The sequence below is a fragment of the Panthera uncia genome, chromosome C2 (assembly GCF_023721935.1).
Source record: "Panthera uncia isolate 11264 chromosome C2, Puncia_PCG_1.0, whole genome shotgun sequence".
Taxonomy (NCBI): domain Eukaryota; kingdom Metazoa; phylum Chordata; class Mammalia; order Carnivora; family Felidae; genus Panthera; species Panthera uncia.
This window is the reverse complement of record NC_064810.1, coordinates 132,508,088-132,526,376: the sequence shown is the minus strand read 5'-3', so window position 1 is coordinate 132,526,376 and position 18,289 is coordinate 132,508,088. Positions and strand designations below refer to the sequence as shown.

Genomic DNA, 18,289 nt, shown 5'->3' with positions numbered 1-18,289 from the left:
CCTTCCTCGGCGAACTTTCTCCGCGGCATTACAGATTTCCAGGCAAATACTGTAAGACTTGGACTCTACATGGGTTGTAAAAGAGACAGGGAAAGCAGAAGGACGTCCTATTCTCAAGAGACAACCTTTCTACCCGGACTGGCTGGGGCTCCCTGCTTGCATCCTTGGAGGCCAGGGGACCTGACTTTTCTAACAGGACAGAGGAGGTGTAAGAAATTAGTGAAAGGCGACTGGTAGGTGTCAGGTTTTGTCCCAAGCAGTCCCTGAAATCTCCAGTGTCTGTGCTACCGACGAGTAAGTCATGCCGTTGAAACTTTATTGAAATTTACACCGTATCTAAAGTGGATTTTTCTGAGAGGTCAGGAATGTAAGATTGATTCTATAGTAAAACGTAGCTGCAAAAGCCAACAACAACAATAACCAAAACCGTACTTTAAGACTGGAGAAAGCCAAGGTTGAGGTGTTAGCTCTAAAACCCTTTAATCTGCTGTGTGAGACTAATGCTATGATTTAGCAGCAGTCCTTTATTTCTATTGCATATTATTTTAGTAGAACAGTAGTACATTCATATACTGGCTGCTCCAGTCTGCTGGCAAACATTAGCATTCAAGCTTACATTTTTGACAAATGTGCAGACAGGAATAGCATGAATAGGCATCTTAAATATTAACAACCTAAGCATCTGTTGTGAAACAAATTTAATATATTTACTCTGTTTTTCTCACATTGTTAGAAAAGGTTATAATAAGTGCATAATTTCAACTTTAGTTAGCAGAAGTAACTGGCTGCATCTTTCACTACCTCTCCAAGTGTTTAACACAGTCACCAGACATAAATACTTTAATTAACTTGGCTAGGCACATTATTAAATATACTTTAGACCATGTGTACACTATGTAAAATGTAACAGTTGCAATTTATATGTATCCTATTTGTGCACGTTTTAAGTGACTATGCATTTTATAAATATACCAAGCATGTTTATTCTTCATCTCCATTTGACACTTATTACTTCATATTTTTTCTAATGGAAACAATATTTTAAATGTAGGGTTGTCCAGTCGCATGTAATGCATAATATGTAAACAGTAGCTATAAAATACAAAGCATTGTTAAATTTAAGTATGGCTACATGTAACAAGATTATACAAGAGAAACAAAAATCACTGCTCAATTTTGTATTCCTTTCTGAATAATGAATACAAATGATGGATGAAGAAAGAACAGATAGGGATTTCCCTCCTAAAGCACTAGTGCCTTGAAATGTGTGTGGGGTAGGAGGTGGGGGGATCAAGGGGGAGAAGGGGGAAAAAAAAGATAGAGAAGACCTAAAGAACTTCCAAAAAAGTCTGAATAGTTATTTCCAGAATCAATGCATTCCTCATTTTCCCACAAGCTGAAATATGTAATAAATAATAGTTCTTTGTATGTAAAAGTATTCAAAAGGAATGCCTTTTGTTTAGTTGTGGTAGTAAATTAATATATTCTTCAGTTGATAATCGACAAAAGTCGTTCTTTTGTCTCCCAGCATCTTAAACAAGAACAACAACAAAATGAGTATTGGTTTATTTTTGCAGAGCAGTCCGTTGCCAGCTATGTGAACCTGTGATTGAATCAGCTATGGTATGCTGAGTGATGGTTAAGAAAGACTACATTAAATTAGCAAAGACTGAAGTATCTGAAGGAGGCTTTCAATTATTTTTCTCATGTGACAGGTTGTGGATTGTAAATTAGGCCTAAAAGGTCAGGTGACAGGCACCTGTTCCTCATTATTATAAAAATCTTTTGGTTACAAACACTATTAAGCTAAACACAACATGGATATACAGCAGGGACTCTATAAAGCACTCTAGTGGCTTTTTTTCTGCTCTGTAAATTTCCAAGAGGGCCATACGTAGATGTGCCCCTTACACAAACAAATCATTTCTTCCAAAACGTGTTGTCTTGGGTGACTCTTACATGAGTACTTGGGATTGATGAAGTATGTAAAATAAATGCATACGACTGAATCAGTCTTCAGACTATGTCGAGACATGTTGTAGTTGAGGGCAAAAACATTATTTTTTAGCCCCTCTTTTTCCTTTACAATCCACTGTTTAATTATCAGAATTTGTCCATATTTTAAATAGAAACCTCCCCGAATTGCCTTCTGTCCTTTTTTAGATGAGTTCCCATTTTAAATAATGCCATGAAATATTTTACTCAACACTTGTGTATAAGGAGAGAATTAGTTGCCATAGACTGTCATAGCTTTGTGGTATAATGAAAATGGGAAGAAATCCACATTTTACATGAATGCTGTTAGGAAGGGTATCATCATTTGATCTTCAAACTTGCCACGTCTCTCAGGAGAGCTCAGTGATATGTCTATTAGAATTAAGGAGTGTGATTTGATTTTTATGAGTGGTTACTTTGAGATATTTCAGAGAGCAGAATAAGCATACATATTGAACAGACCCAAGTAGCACAAGGTTGTGAAATATTAAAGGTGCTAGTTGTTTTTAATTAGCAAACGAGTAAGATCTTTGAGTAAATTGAGCATCTCAGATTATTAAGTTCTATATTTAAATATGTTCTTTGTCTTAGCTTTGTATAGTTTATGCTTATTATTTTAAGTATTCATTCTTAGCATTTGTGATCAGATTACAGAATGGTCATTACTCTTGCTTTTCAAATTGATTTGGTTTTCAAACTCCAGAACTCTGGGGTGATTTTAACAAATTGGTTTACATTTTGACAGAACAGAGTTAAGTTAATTAATAGATCAGGCACGAAAAATCATCCACGGTAGGGTGTATTTTCTGGTAAAATGAAAGTTATGTTTCAGCATCATGAGCATCAGGCTTCAGTAATCTGTTCCTCGTGTGGAATGAACACTTCCTACTTCGAGCTAGCAGGCACCTACTGTTTATTTACGCTGCATTAAACTGACAGCTCAGCAATCAGAGGAAAAATATTACTTACCTTCCTGAAGTAAATACCAGTTTATAGGTTAGCGCACGTATTTATATTCCTGTCACCACTAAATAACGGCTCTGTCTCCATTTTAATATCTACCTGTACTATAATCCAGGGCTTCAGGCTCTTCCTGGTTGGGGGTAGGGGTCGAGAGGAGTTTTTCTTAATCATTTACCAGTGGCAAAACTTTAAAGCAGAGTAATATCTTCTTATTTCTGTCGTGTGGGAACCGGTTGAAAGGCACGCTATGCACTTTTGCTTTACATACCTCAAATGTAACATCAAAACCCCAAAAGACTCTGCATGCCACTTAAAATAGTCATCTTAGGGCAACCTCAGGACCAACACATCCAAACACATTGAAGTGTGTGTTTGTGAAACTTTCTGCAAAGTTCCAACGAGATTACTTAAACTATCTGATTACTTAGAGAATAACTTTGATCAAGTGTGGTACCTCCCAAGTCTTAGAAGAAATGGTTCAGTTGTTAATGGAGATCTGCTAACGTGAGGACAAAGTGGGGCTCACTGATTGATTGACTGATACTGTTGGCTTTCCTCTGAAAATACGCTTGCCCCCTTTGTCTTCTTGTTAATCTGCCACATTTAAGAGAGATTTCAACTTGGTTCTGATACTAAATGCACTTGTTGTCTTCTTTTTAAGTTAAAAGCCCCTTCTCTTTCAAGACTCCTGGAAATACTGCTCAATATACTGTGAAAGCTGAATTCCCAAACTTATGATTAACTTGTGAAAATGCTTGTTTTCACTTATGTTCTATAAGTAGCTCTTACACCATCATCTACACACGGTTGTCAATCTCTAATCATATATTCCATTGACATCAGAGCAGAATGTGGTCTTAATACAGCATATAAATCAAATCTGTTACACAAGGTTCTTCTTCTTCACTATACCAAAGAAAAAGTGTCTACTATGGTAATTTATATCTCATTCCTAAGTGCTATTCTCAATGGTTAAGTCTATTTAAACTTGATGTCTTCATAGAGTGTGATCAACACATTAACACACATTATTTAGTACTTTTGAACTTACGCCAACGGTACCTTTTGCTGTTTATTTTTTTAAAGTCTTTTTTAAGATCAGATATTTCATTTCAGAGTAAATAGATACAGATTGTGTGTATATATATTCAGGGTGAGATTTAGTAGCAGAGCATTTCTCCAGCATATTGGCCTATTTTTATTCTTTTAAGTTACTCTGCCTCACTGCCACAGTTGTTGCTGTCTGAAGGTTCATAATAGAAATTCTAATCACCTCTTTCAGTGGACTTTCAAGGATGTAATTCAGTTTATGTGATGATCTAGTTTAGTTATGAGAGATGAAAATTAGTTAACTGGTACCCTAGCATTTATGTCCCTAGATTCTGCTGAAATTTATTCAGTCCAGTTATTTGACATTTGGTAGTGAAGTATCTTGTAATCAAAAATTAAGAGTTGGTTCAGTTTCCAGTGGAGGAAAGATCTTGCTGGATAAAATGTTTAACTGTGCGATATTTTATTACACTCATCACTCATTTTAGAGCCCGCTCATTGTTGCACAAATTTTTGAGGACCTTGGGGTGCAGACTCCCCAAATGAAGCTGAAAACACTCACAGAAGGAGATGTCAGGCTGCACCTGGCCGTGCCTTTACTAGAATGTCTGTGGACCTGCATCGGCCCCCCTCCTCTGCACCCCTTCCTCCCCCCAGGTGTGCAGGAAGTGGAGGGCGTTATGCTGGGTGAAGTGGGTGGACTCTACCCAGAGCTATGACCTGATTTGTGACGCACCCTCAGAACTGCAGTCATGGTCCAGCTGCTTCACAGGCAACTGGCAACACCTCATTTGGGGATGCTTCTGCCCTGCTAGCAGTGCCAGAGAGAACATCGTCATTGTCACCTCATCAAAGACTACTTTTTGCGAGCTCTCCCATAGGGCTAGATTTGGAGAGCAGCCTCTGATATTTGGAGGGTAAGTGCCAAAAAAGTTCCTATCAGTTCCATATGGAGAATCAAGGCTACAGCCACAGGGGGAGACGGGGGCAGGTAGTGTTCGGGGGAGATCTCTGTGTTGGGGTGTTGCTTTTTCTCAGCTAGAGATGATTTGGGACCAGATACCAACAAAAATTCTTCAATGGGCATTCTTCTTTGGGTGGTGAAGTATGGTAGGAGGCTCCCAGGAGACATTAGTAGACCTTCTTTCCTTGAGATATTTAAAGAAAAGGTAGTAATCTGTGTGAGAGGGAATTCTTTACATGCTATTTTCCAGGAAGCCAGGCATACAGTGGAGTTGATTGCTGGAGGTTCCTTTCTAGTCTTACTCAATGGTTTCTGATATGCCGTTAAGAGCATATAAATGACAATTTGGCCTTTTAATGTTTATAACGATAAGGACTTTAAGGTAAAAGCGGTTTTATGGTATAAATATTTTATTGTGATAATTATTGTAAATAAAATAGAATCTAGTATATGCAGATATCTTTTGAAATGGAGATAGTCTTGAATAGAGCGTATCCATAATTAGCTGTTTGATGTTGAATGCAATTGAGTTTTCCTGTTCCAGTGAACCAGACGATGGAAATCACTGGGGATTAACAACAGGGCTATGGGATTCTTGAAATAGCAAACCTTGCCCCATTCACTGATAAACACATTTTATCAGTGAATGAAGAACTAAATTAAAATGCTTACAGTGTTCAATTTTAGCAGAATATATAGAATTGAGAAAATAAACCAGGTGTTTTCCCACTGTCTTTCCACCAACTGAGATGATGCCTGGATGTCCTGCTTCATGTTAGACAGATTTCTCCAGACTGTGAAAGGAAAGAACAACGTTTTAATAGCTGTTATTTAAGAAAAATCTTAAAGGTGGGCTCTCTTTGGCGTGGTTTAAGAGGACTCAAAAACAATTTAGAACGTTATCTTAAAAGTTAAAAAAAATGACAGTCTTACTTTGTATGGAGTCATTGTATGTTAATAATACTGTATGCTTATTAGTGTTATTAGAGCAGTAGACAGTTAATTACAGCCTTTTCTGAGACATGTTAACTGTATATTAACAGTCACGTTAAAAAAGAATGATGTACACTCTTGCATGCAAGTTGCTGCTTGCTAGACTCCTTTAACAATATTCCTTTAGAACGTATGGAGTCAGATTTTTCATCCAGAATCATCAAATTGTTTTCTACCGCACTTAATTTTAAAACTTTTCACAGGATATAAAATTTTCTTCTTTTTTTTTTTTCTTTTTTTTGTCTTTCCTCCTTTCTTTGAAATTGTTACTGACTTGGTCAGTTTTGCCAGTGGCATTAGAATTTGTTGTCCTTCTGCAGTTTTATATTTCCCACATTGTATTTTGAGACGCCTACATTTTCTTGTACTCTGGTGACTTTGGCCAACCAAAGCCATTAAAAGCTTCTGGAGTTGATTTAGCACCTCTTCATACTTCTTTTTGTAGAATGATTTTAGTCACTGTTTCTTTAGCCAAGTTATGTTTGCTTACGATTCTCTATAACCTGATATTTAAGATACATTGGAGCAATTGATCACAGAGATACGTCTAAGCCTAATTCATGTTCCAGACGTCAACCCTGGGTTTTCCTTTGGCTTCTGGCATGGCACAACAAAGGTTGACCGCACTAGAATTTAAAGCTGGACTTAGCTTTACTTAGACGATGCTACCAAGTTGGCTAACTGTTTGAATTCCCTGGTTAATTTGGATATGCAGACCTTGTAACCTTGTAATATGTAACATTTCAAAGTACACTAATATTCTCACTTTATGAATTTTTAGGTGCTGCTGTTATTTATTTCTCCAAGGCATTAAAAGACCACAAAAAAGAAATTCAGTGTAAGATACATGTCTGTGTTCTATAAAACAGGAGAAACTTCATAGCATCCTTTGTCTTGTGTAGTGAGCGCTCATTAAAGATTTGCTAAACTAATAATCAAATGGTGAATTCGGCTTGGGCCAATAATGATTTAATGGGAAAAGAGACTTTTTTCCTCTAATTTTCTGTTTTTGCTGGGGTTATCTGAACACTTAATCTACACATGTCCCAGTTTTCTGGATAATTGAATGTGTTTCTTCTTTAACTATGTGCTGTCATTGTTTGACAATAGCAGCAGGGTCTATTTTACCCTTATCATCTGACCTTCAGGATTAGGTGACAAATCCCAGTGTAGGTCCATGGTCCTTTGGTGTTTGGTGTAGTAACAAACTGTACTGAAGTCAACCCAGACCTGGGTGCAGGCAGGTCACCCATGTAATGGTCTTTGTGATATCGTGTAACCAAAAATACTACAGACTGCTGGCCCATGACTGATTGACCTGTACCTGTTCTTTACTAAAACGATTCTTTTTTTCTGGATCCCATTGAGTAAATATCTGTCATAATTATTGCATGAAAAGAAAATTTTCACTGTAGCTATATACACTGTTTAAAAATATTTTAAGATTTAGGGTACTTATTTTAACAAAGATTTCACTCCATTCCTTAGAATTCATGCTGGAGTTGCAGTAGGATTGCGTTCGCCGCCTCTAAAACGTTCTGAAAAGTTCTTTGAGAGTTATCTAAAAAAAGACTCCTGCTTTTTAAATTTATTTTCTTTTTGAAACGTGGATGGAGCTGTTTGCAAGCCAGTCCTCTTTAGTTCCACAAAAGGAAGTATTCCTCAAGCGGTGCACTGCTGTGTGACCTATTACATTATCATGCACATTCTGTCTCTTTAAAAACAGTCTCCTCTATTTGCCCTATTAATTGTTGATATGTTGCCATCCACGAGACAAAAATTAGAGCTGTAATTAAATAATCATGTGATGCTCCTTAGTGCCAGTGAGAGCAAACTCATTTTTCCAGGCCCTGATGGCCACTGATTATTGTATTACTACTGGCTTGCTTTATTTTTTTTAATGATTCTCTATCTGTAGATTACCTAACTCCTGTCCTTCTTTTCAAAATCAAAAAAAGTAGAGAACATTCAGCCAGTTAATTGGCTAGAGGTCCTCAGGGAAGTGAGGTAGACATACCTTACTTTTTTGCTTTTGGTCACCTGGTAGGTTCTTTGGGGAGGCTACATCAGTGGTGTGGTTGCCTGCCATTTAATTTACGCTGGTGTTTTGGCTGGGATGGAGGCATATGGGGAATGCCAGGAGAATTACAAAAGGAGCCGGGTATTAAAATTCAGAAATGATTAAAATTGAAATAAAAGGATGCTGCTTCTTTGCCAGTACTCTGGCAGTCATAATGACACATAGAGATTAGTTTCCACCTTCATCTTTTCCTTCTTTCTCATTTCCTCTTGTTTATTGTTGACACATTTTCCTTCTGTCTGTCTCCTGTCTCAGTATCTTTTTGCACCATTATGCATTCCTACTTCTCCCTCTTTCCTTAAGCATGGAGAAGCCTACTTAACCTTATTATAACAATAACAGAATAGGCTATTAATATTTAATATGCACATGATTAAAATTTCTCTCCCTTAAACATAGGTCAGCTGTATTATTATTAGCCGGCATGTAATTTTTCATTTAAAATATTCTTATTCTGCCCTTGCTGTTTCTAAAATGTAGTCTACTTTAGTAGTGATTTAATACCTAATGTTTAGAAAACTGTGGTCGGCTAGTGAGAAAAGAACTTACCAGTCATGGATAATCAATTATGCATGAATTCAAATGTAACAGATGGAATCTGGTGAGTTAAAGTTTCTCTTTGCCTTAGTGGGTTTTTTTTTTTCTTATTTGTTTGTTTGACACCTGTCTCTTACATAGAGATAAACATCTAATGTAGGGTGTGATAAATTTCCTTATATCTTTATGTTCTCTTTAAAGTGAACTTGGTTTGTTTTTTTTTTTTTTTAGTTACATTTGAGGGCAGAGAATTTTTTATGTGGTCTAAAAGATGATCAGATTCTTTTCCATCACTTTATAGATGCAGAACCCGATTCTGCTTGACTTAGGAAGGGTCACTCAGCGGGCTAGCAAAGGAAAAAGCGAGACCCAAATCTCGGTTCCTTACCTTTTCTCCGCTATTCTTCCCGCTATGTCCTTTTTCCTCTTTTGTAGGAGTTACGCTATCTCTGGGTTTTAAACAATTTCTGATGAAAAGTGTGGTAGTTGTGTTAAATTACATAGTGTCCTCTTCTATGGTGAACAAATGTTATCTGTGAACATGTATGATGTTACGATCTATGTGTATCAGATATACATGTATTCATACTTGGATGTTGGCCAAACAGTTGGATTTCCCAAATCTATTGAGAATGTCCCAAGATTTGGTTTATATCCTAAACTGTGGCATGTGCTGGCCGCGAAGATGCCTTTTCATTTGCTTGCAGTATTGTAAATGCTTAGTGACAAAACCCCGTTGTGCAAAGTGAACTCAGAAGTTATGTTTGAGAGCCTTGTCACTTCCATGGAGAGATAAGTTTAATCTTCATTAAATATAATTTGAATATGTGGTGTTTTTTTTCAGTGGTAGAAATAACAGAAGAGTGGGTATTGTCCATTTTTAAAGCAGTGCAGTCTCAAAACAGTTACAAGCTGGTCCCCATCAAAATTTTTCATAAGTATGTTGTTTGTTTGTTTCCCAAGGGTGTGTGTGTGTGTGTGTGTGTGCATAAAAAACACAAATGAAAATAGTCTTTACAGAATAAATAAAAATAAATGATTAAAAAAATAGCCTCCAGGCTCACTAGTTCTGTGTTTAAAGTTATGCTGTAGCATTATTTATCAACTTTTTGCTTCGGATCAGCTGGAAATTTGCATGTATATTTATAGTCCATTTAGTTATCTAATGAATTAAATTCCACAATCAACACACGAGTTAAGCAAGAGGCAACTACAAAATAGGTAACTGGATGTGCCCTCGCAATAGCTGTACTGTGCAACTATTTTTAAGTATTTTATTTATGATTTTATACATAATAAACATCATTTTAATTTGGCTTCACTGTGTATTCATATTTCCCTAGTCATGCATCCGTCAGAAAAATACCTATGTGTAGGTATGAACTGCAGTAAGATCTAAGTTTTACATGAATTTCTAATACATTAAAAATCCCATCATTAATATAAAAATCCCTAATATAAAATCAGAACAGATGATAGGAAACAGAATATAGGACAATATTTTAGAGAAAAAGATGATATTATGTATTATTGCATGCAGAGGTCAATACTTTAATCCTAATTAGTATCACTAAAAAGTGACTGATAGAATTAAATTTGAAAGCCTTCTGGGCTCTTTATAACCAAAAGGTTCTATTCTTCTATTTAAAAAAAATAGAATCTAAAGTCTTTATACAGAGACAATTTATAAATTATTACATTGACTGCATTTATACTGTTGCCATACATGTGTGACTGTGCATGCAAGTGTTCAACACTCTTAAGTGCTCTTTAATTGGGAGCAGCTAGTATTTCATGAGTATAGTTCATTTTCATTCATTTGAAAACATCCAAAAATAGTTTTTGGACTTACAGTACTCTTACTTGTTTGGTTTTGTCTATGTTTCTTTCTCTGCTGTTGCTAACGTGCCATCGTATAGAATAAAATCTGAAAAGAGAACCATTTTCTTGCATCAGAGGACCATCAAATTACCTACTTCGGGTGGGATCTTGGTCTCTAATTACCAATCCATGTTAATTATCCTTGGGTCAGGTATTCATCATATGAATTAATTATCGAGCATAGACTGGACTGTGGCTGTTGGCGGGTAAGGACAAAGCAGTGGAAGGTTGGCGGTAAGGGGAGGTCTGTTCGATAGGTTGTAGCTCATTGGTTTTCTGCTTGGCATGATACTTTGATGATAATACATATCTGCCAATTTTAGGAATATATGTTTTCCTTTAGTTTTTTGTTTTTATTTTGTTGGAGTAAAAGATATATAACACAAATATTCCATCTTGACAGTCGTTAAGTGTACAATTCAGTGGCATTAATTACATCCACACTCCTGTGCAACCATCACCACAGTCTGCTTCCACATCTTCTCCCTCGTCCCAAATAGAATGCACTTTAGTTTTTCTATTAAACTTCGCCTTTGCTGCTGCAACAAATTTCAAGCGTTATAGCGGTATTTAGTCATTGTCCAGGTGTGATGCAGTTGTTCCTGGTTTTCTTTCCTGATGGACAGCCCCTCTCCAGTGCCCTGTGGCAGTGGGAATGGCAGGACAGTATCAGATGTTGCCTTTGGCTGATACTCCCAGAAACAACCTGGACAAAGATTCAGGTCCATTGTAACCTCAAACTGTTCCTCCCTCCAATTAAACCAGGAAACACGAGCAATAACATTCACATCACTAAGAAGATTTGGTTGATATGTCTTGGCTGAAGGTTGATTGGGAACGATTGCTGTTTGACTTCGCTGGAATTAAAATCCCTTGAACTTCCCGAGGGTACTGCAGGGGCTGTGACGCCCCGCCACTAGCTCCTTGGCAGGGACGACGCGAATCCTTCGGTTCTGCTTAAGTGCAGGACTTAGTCTGGAAGCAAGCAGAACAGTTTTCAGCTGTTCAAGGGGAAACCCACTCAAGGTTGAAGTTTTCAGGGAGAAAAATTCATGCTCATCTATGTTGAAAAGGACTTAGAGGAAACTGGGATGGTTCTGGCTCCAGTAAATAATAGACTGGTTTTCGAGTTTAACTTCCACGTGTAATTTTGTGGTTAGTCACTTATGTCTATAATGATAAATCATATACCTGCACAGGATTTCTGGCACCTCAGTAAATCTCAGGCAAGTGCCCAAATGCTAATTTATCCTGGTTCCTCAAACACCATGACTGTTTCACCCAATCAGTGGTCTAACAGCTTGCGCCCACCTTTTTTTGTTTGAAACAAGTAGCTTGCCTGCACATACATTCCCTAAATTGGGGGGCAAGTGCTGGCTCCTGGAACAGCCTTGACTTTTCCAAGTGACCTGAGGATTGGGTTGAAAACTTCACTTTGAAGATGTCCTAGCAAGTTTATTTGACTTCCTCTCTCCAAAACATTACCTTATCCAGCGAATGCCAAAGCTGGCTATACACGGGAATCACCTTGAGGAGCTCTAAACAACCAAATGCCTGGCTCCCACTCTCAGCCATTCTGATTTTTTTTGCAGCGGGGTGCAGCCTGGCCATCTGGATTGTTGAAGGAGCTCCTTAGGTCATGTTAATGTGCAGCAAATTTGGGAAGCCACTGAGCTAACTTCTGATCCTGGCACCTGGCTTTACCTCCTGAGTTTGCAAGAATCTTCCTAAGATTCTTCTGAGTACTCTCTCATAAGAACAGTTCTTGGATTCCTTTTCCTGTGATGACACTGTGAGAGACTCCAGGAATACAGACCCAAATAGACCCTCAGAATGCTTAACGACTTGCAGTTTGGAGGAGCAGACAGGTAGAAACAGAATGTTGCACTGAAGGACAGGTAGTGTGCCGGAACATCAAAGGAAAAAACGAACAGCTGGAAAGAGGCTTCAGACAGAAGCGATTCGATCAAGCTGGCAGAAGGGAGGTCCCCAGGTGAGAAGGGGGAGGAAGGGCACTCCAGAAGCAATGGGAGAATGAGGTAACCTGAAACTGTAAGTACTTTGGTGGTGATATCAACACTGGAGGACTCAACAGCAATGACAAGAATCCCCCTCCCTACTCAATTTTGGATGTGAGTCTAGATAGAGATACCAATCTTGATGGAACTATTACCGTGGAGCCTTGTCAAGGTTATGATCCATACCGGCATCCATGAAAGGAAAGGTAGCTTTAAAAAATTTTTGTTCGATCAATTCTTGTTAAGAAAGGTAGTATTTCTGGGTAAAAGGCCCAGATATCCTGTCAAGCCCTAGAAGCCATCTACAATGGCTGTTCATTTCCCTTATCCAGCACTCCCCAAACTGGCTTAAGCATTGTCTTTTCTTTGCTCAGTTTTAATAATGACCCTTGTCTATTAAGACCATATCCCAAGCTACCAGTGGGTATTTACATCTGCCCCAAGGTAATCAGGAAATAACTTTTGATCACTATCAGTCTGGCTATAACTGAAACCTCACTTATTAGGGAAAAAACAAAAACAAAAAACCTTAAGCCCCATGTTTAGAGTTCATTATCATTTCTCTTTTATCCCTCCTGAAAGATAGTCAAGCCTTTCGCTATTGTTTCCTGCAGTACACCATTATTTGTTTGGTATCTGGAAGCCCTCCCAGTTTGAGTAGGTATCTACTTTAAAGCTTCCAAAAGAGCCATTTCTAATGGCAACTATGCTTATTTAATTCTGGGGTGGGAATGAGGGTGGGAAATGACTCTGTGGTTTTTAACTTCACCTGTGAGCTATTTAAATGTTCATGGAAAGCAGCATTTGGGGTAAATGCATATTATTCCAAATGTACTACAGGACCCTTTCAGATACAGACATGCCTAGAAAGTTGTCTTAAATTTGTGTGCAGCGGCACACAAGCCTCATTTCCATGCAACTTTATAGATCTATGGGCTAATTCTAAAATGGAAAATGATTTCAATTTGGACATCATTAGAATGTCTGAAAGCCATTCAGCACCTCTAAGACTCTTCCTGGCTAGGTCCTGGATTTACTTTGCTGTCTTTTATAGAAGTTCTCTAGATAAGTGCTGTCCAAGAGAACTTTCTGCAGGGGTGGAAGTCTTCTGTAGACTACATTGCCCAGCACAATGGCCACTAGCCACGTGAGGCTATTGAGCATTTGAATCGTGACTGAGGATCTCAATTGTAAATTTTATTTAATTTCAGTGAATTCAAATATAAATGTTGTAGCCACTTTCCCCACAGTTCCCTCCTCCTCACTTCTGTGAACTCTAAAAGGAACTGTCATTGCATTTAGCAGGGGAGGCTGGTGGCAGGTGACACTGTGAGCTTTTTGCTCTCAATTATTTATTCATAATGTAAATACTGCAAGGACAGTGCATGAATTCCTGGTAATATGGCAATGGGCAAGACCATCTCTGCTCTCATAAGGCTTACAGTCTGGTATGCAAAACATTTATTAAGTCAATAATTGTTAATTGATTAAGACTGCAATGACTTTCAGAAAGGAGCAATGCAAGAAGCTTTGAGAAATGGAGGTCATACCTTCTTGTGAGACTAGTGAGAAAGCTCAGTCGGAGTTCCATTTATTCACCAAGCAAGAAGAGCGTGACCTCCCCTTCCCCAAGTTCAAGGCTGGACCCCAGGCTCAGAGTAGGGCAGCTAACATGTGTCATACCATGACCTCCAAAGATGTGAGGTCTGTTTGATTGAGCTGCATGCATCCGCATACTGCAAACTTCTGAACTTGACCAAGTAGATTCTCTCCTAAATTGTGCAGTTGTGATGATGTCAGTCACAGATAAGATGTGAGAAGAAGGGTGCAAATGTTTACAGGATATTGCATTTCCTCTCCAATATATGTTTTGACAAAGTTGTGTGAGTTCCAGCCCCAGCTTTTTCCTCTCTGCTCTTACAAATTTGTATTTGGTCCATTCAAGAAACGATGTGGAAATCAGTCCTGACATTTCAGACAGACAAAATGAGACACATGACAGCAAAACATATGGCTCCAATAGACATCCTTATATGGCCAACACAGACCATATTCCCAGAAATTCATATATGGAAAACACCACCTGCAGCTAAAGCCAAAAAACAAAGAGTTGACACGATAAAAAGAGCAATATGCTACGTAAATTGTGCTGCTCTAAAAGTGTAGAGAGATAGCCAACTGTATTTGAATTTAAAAAGATGAAAAAACAAAACAAAACATGTCCTTAGAAAGTGCTATGGTGGTAAGCATTGCTTTGCTAACAGTCACTGGTGGAGTTGCCATATCTTAAAAGCGTTCAGATTCTAAATGCTTTCTCTGTTTATTACAAATGTATGTGCTATTCAGAACTCTGAATGTGTTTTAATGCTTTCGGATATCTGCCTGCATATTTATCTTAATATGGTGCCATCTGAAATATGCACTAGTCCTTTCATTATTAAGTTTTTTAAAAAAAAATCTTGTGTATCTTTTACAATATTGTATCTTTGCTACTTTTGTGTAGCCAGTTTGAATGCCTTCTCATGGGATAAAAAAATGGATGCACTGTGTTTTAACCATATATCCACGTGTTAAATAATAGTTCATGTATTTGACTTGTGATCTTTCATGTTCCTGAGGCTTTATATTTTGATAGCTTAATTTATAAAGTTTACTTTAACTTTTTTTTTTTTTTTGCAATACTTGCATCTTTATTGACAAATATTAGATGCCTGTATGGAATAAATTGATGTTTTTCCCCCCTCCACCATAATTGTTTATCCTCACCTATGCCTAGGAAGGTGGTATTTTCCTAATTATGTTTTTTTCTTCTTTATCTCAACCTGGGTTTACACTGGCCAACGTTCAGTGGTTATAATGAGTATTCTAAAGAGGGAGAGAATATATAGTAAGTAAGCTCATTAACGTACTATATACTATTGGAGGGCATAAGCTTTTGTGTGTCATTTTACTTATGTCATTTCTTATACAGTTCTGAAATAAAGAATGTACTTGAGGGAAAATTAGTATATACATATGTCATTAACATATACATAATGATACTATTTCGGTATTCTTTGTAATGAAGTCATTGTTAGATGTCACTATCCTCATTTATTTTATCATTTTCCAAGGCCATGTCCATCCTTATTACACACTTAGGTTGTGTTTAAGAATTAGCTTGTAATTCCTAGTTAAAAGGTTCTATTCAGATTTAAAGACTGCTATTTTAATTCCCACATTACATTAGTATTGGCCAAATCATTAGGAGACTAAGGCAATCAGGATCTTTTTGTCTTATTTATTTGTGTAAATGATAGGATAAACATATTTACAGTATTTTATTCCATTGTGTCCTAATGTTTTCAGTAACCCCTTTTTAGTCTTTTCTCTGCTCAAATTTTGTATTCCAACAACTTTCATTCCCTTTTTTCTTTTTTTTTTTCTAAAATTATTTAACTTGAGGCGAAGTTGCATGGATAAATTTTGTTTCGTAGTCCCATTATAATTTTTCTATTTTTTAAAATTTTGCTCCCCTGGAAGTTTGCACAGCGTGATACTAGAATGCACTGTTCCTGCTGAAATCCAAGCAGGTTTCAGGGAAACGTGTCAGGCATCACCAGTTTGAAGCAACTATTAAAATCTACATCTTGGAAATTCCTAATTTAACCTATCATTGCAAAAATCATTGTCATAGAGATAATTGATGGTAACCAGTTATCTGTGTTTTTCTTTTAAATATCTTTCTGAAATAAGCTTAAGCTCTTCCATCCACAATACCAACTCAGACAGCAGTGCTACATTTTTTACACGTTTGTATTTTTCCTTATTGATTGTATTTCTTATACTTCAATTACAAAATCCTCCTCCGTATTTCCCCACCTTTCAGCTTTTAAAAATGTGACATCACGTGGGCTTTTTTGGTAAAGATTGCCTTATATTTATTTTCTTGCTTTCAATGTTGTGTTTTGTGTTTTATTATTACATGTTCTTCCTTTTGCTCAAGGCTTGGGTTTATATGTGCCAAGATTCACGGTTGCCTTCCTCGATTTTGACTAACCTTTCCGGTTTGTGGGTGAAACTTGGGTGCCATTAGAGTGATATATTTTCATTGTGTTTCTCCTAAACTTGTTCTCCCCAGGAGGCCATTATTTCCTATACTTCATCTTCTGCTTTACCTTCTGCTTTTCTTAGATTTCTAATGTAAACAGTGTCTCTAAGAGTGTATTGGTAGCTTTAAAGAGCTTAATTTGCATATTTCCCTCTTATCTCAGTACTTGTGCTAACTTGTTGCTTTTTTTATGTGTAACAAAATGTTTATCTGACCGATTTTTCTCTTTTCCCTACTAGTGTACTCTGAAAAATAATTCTTACAACATTTTTGGTTCTGTTTAATGATTAACTGCCTTCAGGGTTCTAAGATGTTAGTATTGAAACCCAAGCGATAAACGCTGCATCTCTGTTTTGAATGAGATGGTAATGTTCTTCGTTTTTATAGGAACTATATTTAATAGATTATCTAAATAAGAGGATCATACTTCTGTGCTAATGACCATTAATCTAACCGGGTAATTTACCCTAGATTACACAAGTATTTATTGCTACGACAGATGTATTTACCCATCCAAACTTTTCTTTTACTCGTCGTGAATTAATTTAAGAATGGTGACATCTTCTCCTTTGTGATAACAAGTCAGATCTCTTTCAAGTGACCCAAATTGTGGCTCAGCCTCTATGGGCCACGTATTTCTTCCTCCAACGTGTTTTATGGCTCAGAAGTGAGGGAGTTTTGAACCCACCCCTGACTAGATACAGAACGCTCTTACTCATCTTTTTTTTTTTTTTTTTTTTTTTTAATGTTGGCTCTCAATAGTTTGGGATTCATCCTCCTTTGAGGATAAATATTCGCGAGAGCTTTCTTTTCAAGGCTCCCGGCCTTTATTCCTGTGCAAACGTTTCTGCACCCTCCGCGCTTCTCCGCAGAGATCTACCTCCAATTGTCTGTCCCCTTCAGCCACTTCTGAAGTCCCCCCTACCTCTGTACTCTGTGCCCGTCACCTGTACGCCCGGGCCCCTCTCCCGCGGGGCCTTTGCGCCCTCCCCGCCTCGCCTGTCCCCCGGGTGCCCGCCCGCGACGCTCCCGACCTACTCCCTTCTGAGGCTTTTGCGCGCGTGGGTGGTTGGTTAGTTTCCCCTGGCGCCCTCCCCCCCTCCCCCCCGCCCTGGCCCTCGCCCCCTCCTCCCCCGCACTTTCTCCCCCCCACCCCCCGCCGCCCCCCGCCAGTCGTGCCCCTCCTCCCGCCCCGCTCACTCTCGCACACCTGCCCCTGCCGCCCGCGCGCCGCGCGCTCCCCTCCCCGCCGAGGCGGCCGCTGCCAGGGAAGCCCCCTCTCCCCTCCCCTCCGCGCCCTCCCCGGCGCGCCTGGCGGCGGCCGGCGCTAGCCCTCGCGCGGCGCCCTGTTATTCTGGGTATTGTGTGTAATAAATGTCGGGCCGCCTCACTCTAATCAAGCTCATTACAAATTCTTGCGCGCCCTGGGCCGGAAATCGTGCGCTCCCCCACCCCCCCCACCCCTTCCCTCACTCATTCACTAGTTACTTGTCTTTCTGCTTTTTAACTCGCAGCCCCAGCCCCGAGCACGCAGCCTCCTCCCGGCCGCCCGCCGCCGCCCCGAGCCCTTCCCCAGCGGGGCCGGCTCATCCGCCGCGTCCGGGGAGCGGGAGCGAGCGAGAAAGTGGCGGCGGCGGCGGCGGCGGCGGCGGAGGGGGGAGGGAGAGGAGGAGGAAGGGGGTGCGGAGCGGAGGAGGAAGGCGGCGGGGGGGGGGGGG

At 38.9% G+C, this 18,289-nt stretch overlaps 1 protein-coding gene across 1 annotated transcript in view; it reads left to right on the top strand.

Annotated features, from left to right (window-relative positions):
* SATB1 (SATB homeobox 1) overlaps positions 1-18,289 on the top strand; it is a 106,021-nt gene that overhangs the window by 1,393 nt on the left and 86,339 nt on the right. The gene's annotated exons all lie outside the window — the stretch shown is intronic.